Genomic DNA, 10,787 nt, shown 5'->3' with positions numbered 1-10,787 from the left:
TTTTTTCGTTCTTTTTTTTTTTTTTTTTCTGAATATGCCTCTATTAGCTATAGTGCTGGGCAGAATGGATGCTTAATGTATTTATTGGTTGGTTAAATAAAGAGCTATTCCCTCAGTTCCTGTATAAACAGACTTTCCTGTTAAAAAAAATCTCTTTTCCATTTTTTACCATTGCTTTAGTTTTCTTGTATGAATTCCTCTTCCTTTTCCATCTTTTAAATGTCAGGATTCACCAGTTTTATCTTCAGCCCACTAGCCTTTCCTGTTGACACATGCTCCTAAAGACCACCCACTCTCCTAATTTTACTGGGAGGATACATGCTATCGATACACAAATTATTTATCTGCAGTTCTAAATGTCTCCCAAGCTCAAATTGAGAGCTTTCACATTCAAGCTTTATAATTACAGCATCCCCTGCCAAAACCTGGTATTTCTCCTGTGTTGCAGCACAGTTGGTGGCACTAACATCTTCCTGGTACCCAAGGAAGAACTCTGAGAGAAACATCCTTCTCCTTCATCCTGGCCATATCTAATCACAGAATTTGCTGATTTTACCACCTATGTATTTCTTACCCTCTTCTCTCTGCTCTCTCCCCACAGTTAGACTAATTCAGGCTTAATCCTTTCCTGATAGACAAAAATTAAAATCTACCCCTTGAGTGTTTCAACTTCTATTCGTTTTTCCTACAGTTCCAAACAGCTGCTAGGAAAAGTTCTTAACCACAGAAATATCATCTCCTTTTCTTAAAATCCCTAAATAGCCATGAATCTCTGTCTAGTAATTCCCAAGGCTGTGTTGTCTCCCCTATGAAGGCCTCCCCAGGTTCCTTTCTTGCTATTTCCTGCTTCACACTTTAAGCTCTAGCAATAGTAAACTGCTTAGAGCTATCAGAATAACCCAGCTGTTATGATTTCATAAACATCTGTTTTGGTATATCTGTTGTCTGTAATATCCTTCTGCCATCCTATCTCTGCAAATAATCAACATAATAATCATGTTTACTGAGCACTTACTATATGTCTGGAGCTATACCTTGCTCTTGATACATACCATTATTACATTTAATCCTCAGAAATACTTTAATATAGGTATTGTAGAATTATTATTATCTTCATTTTAGAGATGGAAAACTAAGAAATAAGGAGGTTTAAGTGACTTGCACAAGAAAGAAGAGACCCAGGATCTGAATCCAGAAATTATGACCACATAAACTGTACACATACTCAGTCACTCAGTCATATCATATCCGATTCTTTGCAACCCCATGGACTGTAGCCCACCAAGTCCTAAACTCTATAGTGCTGCACTTCACTATACCCAAAGAGTTTCTAGCCAACTCTGGGCACTCAGTTTAAGCATCACTTCCAATAAGACTTCCTTGAATAATACCATCACCCTTCTAAACTTGAGTTAAAAGGTCTGTTGTTCTCCCAGAGCACTTTGCACATCTCTTTTAACAGGGGCCATCTTGCAAGGCCATTAGCTATTCACATGTCTTTTGCTTGCTCTAGCTGCAACTCTTCAGTGGCAGGGATTACGTTTTACAGACTTTTGTATCCATAACTTCCTGCAAAGTACATCAGAGAGTAGTTGCTCATTAAGTAGTTGCCCAATAAGTAGCTGCTCGGCAGGCTTCCCAGGTGGTTCAGTGGTAAAAAACCTGCCTGCCAATACAGGAAACATGGGTTCGATCCCTGGGTCAGGAAGATCTCCTGGAGAAGGAAATGGCAATCTACTCAAGTACTCTTGCCTGGGAAATCCCATGGAGAGAGGAGTTTGCCAGGCTAAAGTCCATAAGGTCACAAAGAGTTGAACACAATTTAGCAACTAAACAATAATCACTAAATGCAAACAGCTCTCTCTGGCCCAGAACACTAAGTTTAAACAATTGCTGAACATCTCTGCTTCAATCTCTTCAGTACTTAAGAACAACTTGGATCAAGCAAAATTCATGCATTCTCCTTACTACTGCCCTAAGTCGTTCTTATCCCTGTGATTCTTTTCTTGATTAATGTATATCAATGTATATCCAGTTAACAAATCAGAAACCTGGAAATCATCCAAGGTTTGTCTCTTTCATGTTCAATAACTCATTGATCAGCAGCTCCTCTCATTTGTATCCTCTATGCTGTGTGCTTTGCTTAGTTGCTCAGTCGTGTCTGACTCTTTGAGACTCCGTAGACTGTATGTAGCCTGCCAGGCTCCTCTGTCCATAGGATTCTCCAGGCAAGAATACTGGAGTGGTTGCCATGCCCTCCTCCAGAGGATCTTCCCAACCCAGGGTCTCCTGCATTGCAGGTGGATATTTTACTGTCTGAGCCATCAGGGAAGCCCAAGAGTACTGGAGTAGGTAGCCTATCCCTTCTCCAGGGGAACTTTCTGGCCCAGGAATCAAACCGGAGTCTCCTGCATGGTAGGCAGATTCTTTACCAGTTGAGCTAGCAGGGAAGTCCTGTATCCTCTATGCATCTTATAAATCCTTTCCCTTCCCCATGATCCCACTGTGCTTCTCTCCATCCCAGTTATGCTTATCATTCTCTCTCTCCCTGCCACTGGTTTGTAAACTTCTTGAGGAAAAAAAAGGGTAAACTGCTCATTTTTGTACCCCTAAGTCCCATCTCTTGAGTGATGATGACTTGGGGCATGGATCAAATGACCCATCTCATTTCCTAGTACCTACTAGCTTACGCTTTGCAATAACCTAAAGAGGAAACTTCTCTTGCCAGGGATTACACCAAGGGTAATCATTAGAGCTGTTCATAAATATTCCATTTCTTCTCTCCTTCTAGGTGTATGGTAGGATTGCAATTCCCTGCGCATTTTGAAGTTAGGGCAGTATGACTTGCTTTAGCCAATGCAATAGCAGTGATTGGGTGATCTCTGGACAGAGGCTTTAAGAGACAGAGTTGAAGTCACCACATCCCCTTCCTCTTGCTGCTGTGAGCAGGGAAATCTGAGTGAATGGAGCCTTTGGCACATGAAATATGAATAAGAAATAAACTTTTGTTACATTAAGCATCTGGGGTTTTCAGATTTGTTGTTACTGCGACATAACCTAACCCATCTTGACCAGTAAAGCATACCTGGGGACTAGCATTTTTCTCTTCTGGAGGAGTTAGTGTTCAGGGAAAATCATACTGCATGCCCCTATCTTGTCTCATAGATGTTTTTATCCAGATGAATTCAGGTTAAAATTAGCATCAAGGGAAGCCTTGAAATGGAACTCAAGTCCCAACTTGGCAATATTCAACCTAAGAATTATGTGTGGAATGAAAAGGGTAATCGTATTTGCCTTGAAAGATAATTATGAGCTAATTGTATGTAAGAACAGAGTAACCACATCTATTCATATACGTCTTCTTTTCTGTGTACTGAGTATGCAGTACACAGGGTGAGCCAGTCAAGGATAATATGCCTTCTGGAGCACTGCTAGAGCAACCAAAGGATTAATGCCACAAATATCTGATTGGGGTTACTTAATTAGGACATTAAGTGAAAAGTTCGTCCCCAAAATAGCTCAACGTGGGAAACAGGATAACGTTATAACCAACTTATTAAGCATTGACAGTCTGCAGTGCACCACTAATAATCGTCAACATCCTAGGAGAAAGCTCTTGGTATTAATATTTCGATCTCCAATCCCTCCCCGTGAGAAGAAATAAACCGTTGAGCCTGAGTCACCCATCATTTACCAAACTGCCCACCCTTCTTCCACAAGGAATCAAGTGTCCAGACAATGCCAGAATTTTCAGGCGTCACTGGAAATCAATACAGGCTCACATCTATTACTGAATTTCCTCTCAGGTCACCATTCTGTTTCATGTGGCTTCTCATCCTTTCACATTTTCTTTTCAGGTTCTTTTATGATTATTTTCTCTCTCCTAAACACCATCCACTTCTTTTGTCCACCATTTTCTTGCTTTTTTGCTTCCACTTATCCAGGAGGGAAAGGTTTTCGTCCTCTAAGAAATCTGTCATTGATCACAAAAGGCTTCATTTGGTTTCAGCTTGGATGACTTCTTTCCCTCCAGGAGTAAGCCACACTCTCCTAGTGTGGTCCCTTCGGTTTGGGAACCACAGCACACACCCAGATCTAGTGCCACCTCCTCCACTGAGCCCTTCTTGATTTCTCTGGGACAAAATCACCTCTGCGTCAGGCAGCACTTGCTTCTCTTCTCTGTATCAGCACCACACGATTGTCTTATGACTTCCCTTCTTAAAGATCTGTCTCCTGTGCTAGACATAAAACTTCCTTAAGGCAGAGAAATTGTTTTATTCATCTTTACAACTCTGCTCCCTCTCAGAGTCTGGCACATTGGTTTTAGGATGAAGACTATTTAGTCCCACCTGATGCAGTAGAACAGAAGTCTCAAATTGCAGCCCTGGGGCTGACTGACACCAGCAGACACGTTCTGTTTGGCCCACAAAGAGTTGCCCAGCACAAATCTTAAGTATTTTCAATTAATTGCCAATTTTAAGAGGAAAGAGATTTATCATTTTTAAAATCCAGGTTTGTAGCTCTATCTTTAAAAAAAAAACGACACATCAGAGATTGGTGACAAAGAGCTCACATTCCAACATTAAAGCAACCGCTGTAGCAGACAGTGGCCTCCGTCTCTGGAGTGACCACCATGTTCCTGGTCTCCAGCTGACCACAGAGTGTCAAGACTGGCGTAGGCAGCCCATAAACCATCACAACAGCACTGGAATGACGGGCTCCGCAGGGAGTTTTCAGGTCAGTGGTTTTAGGACAGAGCAGTCTTCTGATTGTCAGACCAGCGATGAGGAATTAATGTTGACACAGGTGGGGACCTCTGGCCCAGTAAGACCTGGACTGGCTTTCTCTCGCCCCCAGGGTAGTATTGCTTTGGTAATGGCTGCTTCAAACCAGAGCATCTGCTTCATTCTGCTGGCTCAGGAGGAATCTACTCAGAGTTCAGCTTCCAGTTTTAAGTTGTGAGGATTTAAATGACGAGTCACTTTTCAATCCAGATGCCTTCTGAAGCCTACGGGCTCAGTGAATTTGGGGGTGTGACCCAGGAATATTACTCATGTCAAAGTATTGGTATCTTAGTTTGCTTCTTCACATTGTTTTTTTTTTTCCTTTCCTAGCTCTTCTCACTTCCCTCCCACACTTCATAACTAAATGTATTTCTGTCTTCATGCTAATGACCTCTAGAAATTTCTTGATCATACCTCTATTTTAATCGTATTCATCTTTACTTTTTATCTCTACACATCTTTCACATTGGAGAGTTGTTAGAAGTAGAAAAAGTAAAAGTGCACAAAAAACAGTAAAGCCTCTTCAGATTATAAAGATATGTTTTTTGTAAACTTTTCAGAAAATAAAGTATAAAAAATCAAAACCATCCAATCTTCTTTTTTCTATAATTATATTTCTCAGTTGGAGTCTAGTCAGATAACTTTGTCCTGCTACTGTCTCTGTACTTAATCTTATGATCATTTCCCCAAATTATTTAAGAACACTTCCAGTGGAAATACAGTAGTCCCCCGATGGAGGTATAAAAGAATATGCAGCTTTTTCCCTGTGTACACTGAAGTCATATCTTACTTTTCACTTTATAAGAAAATCTTCACCTTAAAATTTGGGGCTTCCCTGTTGGCTCAGATGGTAAAGAATCTGCCTGCAGTGCAGGAGAACCAGGTTCAATCCCTGGATTGGGAAGATCTCCTGCAGAAGGGAATGGCTACCCACTTCAGTATTCTTGCCTGGAGAATTCCACGGACAGAAGAGACTAGCAGGCTACAGTCCACGGGATGGCAAAGAGTTGGACAAGACAGCAGTTTTCACTCACTTTTGGCTTAAATTTAACTCACTGCTTGGAATAGATTTCTCAAGGTGATCCACTTGCTCAAAAATCCAGTTGTTTAAAAAAATGATGATGTATGTTGCCAAGTCACATTAAGAAAGTCTTCTGTCGCATCTTTGCCTGCTGGTTATCAGAACATATGACTATCTCACCTACTTCATGAAAGTTAAAAATCTTTAATAACTAGGTAATTGAAAATATTGTTTTAGTTTGTACTTATTTGATTATTAGTGCAGCTGAACATTTTCCTATATATATTGCCCAATGTATTAATTTTAATTTTTAAGAATTCTTAATTGTTAATACCCATTGCTCACTTTTCTATTGGCACATTGAGGGTTTTTCTAATCTCAAAAATTATGTCTACATTTAGGATATTGAGCCTAGGCCTGTTATATTTGCTGCAAATATTTCTCCCAATTTGTCAATGGCCTTTTAATTTTTCATGATATTTTCACATATATAAGTTAATTTTTTAATGTAGCATAGCCATCAATTATCCTTTCCTTTTATACTTAAAAGTCCTTTAAAAATGGTAATTATATGAGAGGATCTTCTTCTTCTTCTAAGCTGCTTCAGTCATGTCCGACTCTGTGCGACCCCAGAGACAGCAGCCCACCAGGCTCCCCCGTCCCTGGGATTCTCCAGGCAAGAACACTGGAGTGAGTTGCCATTTCCTTCTCCAGTGCATGAAAGTGAAAAGTGAAAGTGAAGTCGCTCAGTCGTGTCCAACTCTAGCGATCCTAGAGGTGTTAATAAACCTTAGTGTAGTAATCAGTCTGCAATATATACAGATATCAAATCATCACCTTATACACCTTAAATTGACACGTTATATAATAATAATAGTTCAATAAAAATGGTGGGGGCAGGAAGTGAAATTTTTTTAAAGGCCTTTATAAACCCGAGTTAAATGTGTGCTAAGTCCTTTCAGTAGCGTCCAACTCTTTATGACGCTATAGACTGTAGCCCACAAAGCTCCTCTGTCCATGGGGATCCTCCAGGCCGGAATACTGGAGAGGGTTGCCGTTCCCTTCTCCAGGGGATCTTCCCAACCCAGGGATCAAACCTGCATGTCTTAAGTCTCCTGCTTTGGCAAGCAGGTTCTTTACCACCAGTACCACTTGGGAAGCCCCAGAGATAAATAGTCACCTGTACTTTATTCAAGCATATTTTGATTACAAGTTTTAATTTTCCAATCCACTTCATATTTATTATGGTTCTCAGTACCAGGTGAGGGTTGACTAAAATGATTTCACCATCGAAAGGAAAACCTGTCGGGGAGTCAAGCTCTCCCACTGGAGGGAGAGCTATCAAAGCAGGGAAGATGTCTGCTCCCCTGCGAAGCCAGAGACTGCATTTCTATTTTCCTCATAATACTTTTTATTGGAACATAATTGCTTCACAATGTTGTGTTAGTTTCTGCTGTACAATGAAGCGAATCAGTTCTGTGTATACATATGGCGCCTCCTTCTTGGACTTCCCTTCCATTGCACCATCCAGGTCACCATAGAGCACCGAGCTGAGCTCCTAGTGCTTTACTATCTGACAGTGTTGCAGGGGGAAATGACATTTCATGTAGTGCTTTGTATATGGTGGCCAAAAAGGCCACCAAGACATTTCCAAATAGTTATTTTTAAATGAGATTTGGTACTTGATGCTTCTTGAAAGCTTTCTGGGTCTGTTGAACTACGGCGTACGCAATTTGCTGATTTCTCTGTCATGCATCTTTCTTGCTGTCATGAAGTCTTGCTTTAGAACAAACAAATACATTGGTTGAATCATTCATTTTTTTTGGAAATGTTTCTCATTTTTAAAATTCTTTTAGGTTCATTTAATAGTTTTATGAATTTATTTTTACTCCAAGTACAACTGGGATCTCTGTTGTGATTGTGTTAAATGTAAAAATTAAATTTGGTATTAAAAATTAACTTGTGACACTATGACATCTTTAGAATCTTGATTTGCCCACAAGAGGAAAAAAAAAACAGCTAACCTTTACGAGAGGCTTCCCTGGTAGCTCAGATGGTAAAGAATCTGCCTGTAATGAGGAGACCCGGGTTCCATCCCTGGGTTACACAGATCCCCTGCAGAAGGAAATGGCAAACCATTCCAGTATTCTTGCCTAGAGAATTCCGTGGACAGAGGAGCCGGGTGGGCTGTTGTCCATGGGGTCGCACAGAGTCTGACACAACTGAAGCGACTTAGCAGCAGCAGCACCACAGATTGAAAAGTAGCCCTTTCAAAAAAAACTGTCTATACACTTGAAATTAACACATTGTAAATCAACAATACTTCAATTTAAAAAATAAGCAAAAAATAAAGTGTAGCCAAAGTTTAAAAAAAACAAACTACAGTTACCAGTGGAAAAAGAGTGGGCTAGGAGCAAGTTAGAGGTGAGAGACTGAGAGATACAAACTAGTATGCATAAAATACATAAGCAACAAGGATATATAGTAATTCCCCTACATACAAGCCATCAAGTTGTGAATTTTCAAAAATGTGCAGATGAGTTCCATCAGCACCAGCGATGAGTGAAATTTGAGATTGCCCTCCGTCTCCTATTGCTGATCATCCTTCAGCTCTACCATCTCCCACATCCTCTCCCTCCTCTAGTCAGTTAACTCTTCTTGCCTGTTCACGCAATGGCAGCCTCTGTGTGCCAGCTCTTGCACTGTACTACTCTACTTTCCAAGGTATAGTACTGTAAGATTAAAAATATTTTCTTTATTTTTTATATTTGTTTTTTATATATGATTTCTGTGCAAAGTATTATAATCCTATTACAGTACAGTACTGTATAGGCAATTGTGTTAGTTGGATACCTAAGCTAACTTTGTTGGGCTTATGAACATATTCTTGGAATGGAACTTATTTGTATATAGGGTGAAACTTCCTTGTCTTACATAGCACAGGGAATTATGGCCATTATCTTGTAACATTTTTAATGGAGTGTAATCTACTTTGGCCATTTGATGCAAAGAGCTGACTCATTAGAAAAGACCCTGACACTTGGAAAGACTGAAGGCAGGAGGAAAAGGGGGCAACAGAGGATGAGATGGTTGGATGGAATCACCGACTCAATGGACATGAGTTTGAGCAAATTCCAGGAGATAGTAAAGGACAAGGAAGCCTAGTGTGCTGCAGTCTAAGGGGTTGCAAAGAGTGACTGAACAGCAAATCTATAAAAATGCTGAATTACTAAGCTTTTAATCTGTAAAAATACAGAATCACTATACTGTACACCTGAAACAAATAATATTGTAAATCAGCTATACTTCAATTTTTAAAAAGTGAGAAAAAAATCACTGGTGGTGATGGGGGATAAACAAAAATTTTGTTGTTATGATCATTTCTCAATATATCAAATCATCGTGTTGCATGCCTAAAATGAATCCAGTGCTATATGTCAATGAAAGTGAAAGTGTTAGTCACTCAGCCGTGTCCCACTCTTTGTGGACTGTAGCCATCAGGCTCCTCTGCTCATAGGATTCTCCAGGCAAGAATACTGAAGTGGATTTCCATTTCCTTCTCCAGGGGATCTTCTTGACCCAGGGATTGAACCCAGGTCTCCCACATTGTAGGCAGACTCTTTACTGACTTAGCCACCAGGGAAGCCATTTGTCAATAAAATTGGTTTAAAAAAAAAGGGGCAGAAAAATCAATAAATTAGCAAACTGCAAGTATTAAAAAACTCGCTGGCCTAGTAATCACATTTTTCTTCAGCACAGAGTTATCACAGTTCATGCTCTCTACCTCTTTCTTGTTTTCTGAGTCTCACATTTTTTCTAGTTTGCATTTCATTCTGACTTTTCTTTCTAGATCTGGTTTGCCATCTTCATTTTACATCTACATAATTCACCATATTCTGCAATTTTGAAGTTTGAAATGAGTTGACTTGAATCATCATGTTTATTAAGGAAACATTATGAGAACTTAGGTGACCGTTGTGTGATCTGCGGTACAATTTTCCACCCCAACCTCCCAAACGGGAGACAAGTCCCTTCTGATGTAGACACTGGAGAGAAATGGAAAGGCAGGACCTGTATGATGTGGAGAAGAGAGGAGAGGGACCAGAAGGGAAGTTTCAGGATGAAATTCCACCTCCATGTTTAACTCCAAGAACCTGAGAATTTATTATTTGATCCCTTTAAAATTATTGAGCACCTGCTGTATGCCCAGCAAAGAAACCTGAAACTTGATCCTTCATCTGGGAGAAGGTATGCATCTGTTGGGATTATACAGTTGGGGAGGAGGAGGAAAACTCGAGTCCTAAAGATCCCCAGGCTATGTCAGGGAAGACTAGCAGCTGTCTCTGCCTTTCCTCCTATGGAAGTAAATAATCTTTCTGACTTACTTTGTTCTGTATGGCAGATTTTAGGTCCATCCACATCTTTCCAATGACCCAATTTCATTCCTTTTCATAACTGAATAATATTCCATTGTATAGGTGTCTTATATTAGCACATATATGTGGAATCTAAAAAAATGATGCAGATAAACCTATTTGCAGGGCCGGAATCAGTTCAGTTCAGTTCAGTCGCTCAGTTGTGTCCGACTCTGCGACCCCATGAATCGCAGCACACCAGGCTGTGGGCAGAAATATCTATCACCAGGGCAAGAATAGAGACACAGATATACAGAGTGGACATGTAGACATGGGAGGGAAAGAGAGGGTGGGACGAATTGGGAGATCGGGATTGATATACATTCACTACTGTGTGACACATACAAGCGCATGAATGTGTGCGTGCTAAATTGCTTCAGTCGTGTCCGACTCTTTGTGACTCTATGAACTGTAGCCCTCCAGGCTCCTCCGTCCATGGGATTCTCTAGGCAAGCATACTGGAGTGGGTTGCCATTTCCTTCTCCAGGGGAACTTCCCAACCCAGGGATCGAACCTGCAACTCTTACATCTCCTGCATTGGCAGGCAGGTTCTTTACCACTAGCACC

This window comes from Bison bison, unplaced genomic scaffold (genome assembly GCF_000754665.1).
Source record: "Bison bison bison isolate TAMUID 2011002044 unplaced genomic scaffold, Bison_UMD1.0 scf7180017864354, whole genome shotgun sequence".
NCBI lineage: Eukaryota > Metazoa > Chordata > Mammalia > Artiodactyla > Bovidae > Bison > Bison bison.
Note: the sequence above shows the minus strand (reverse complement) of the source record.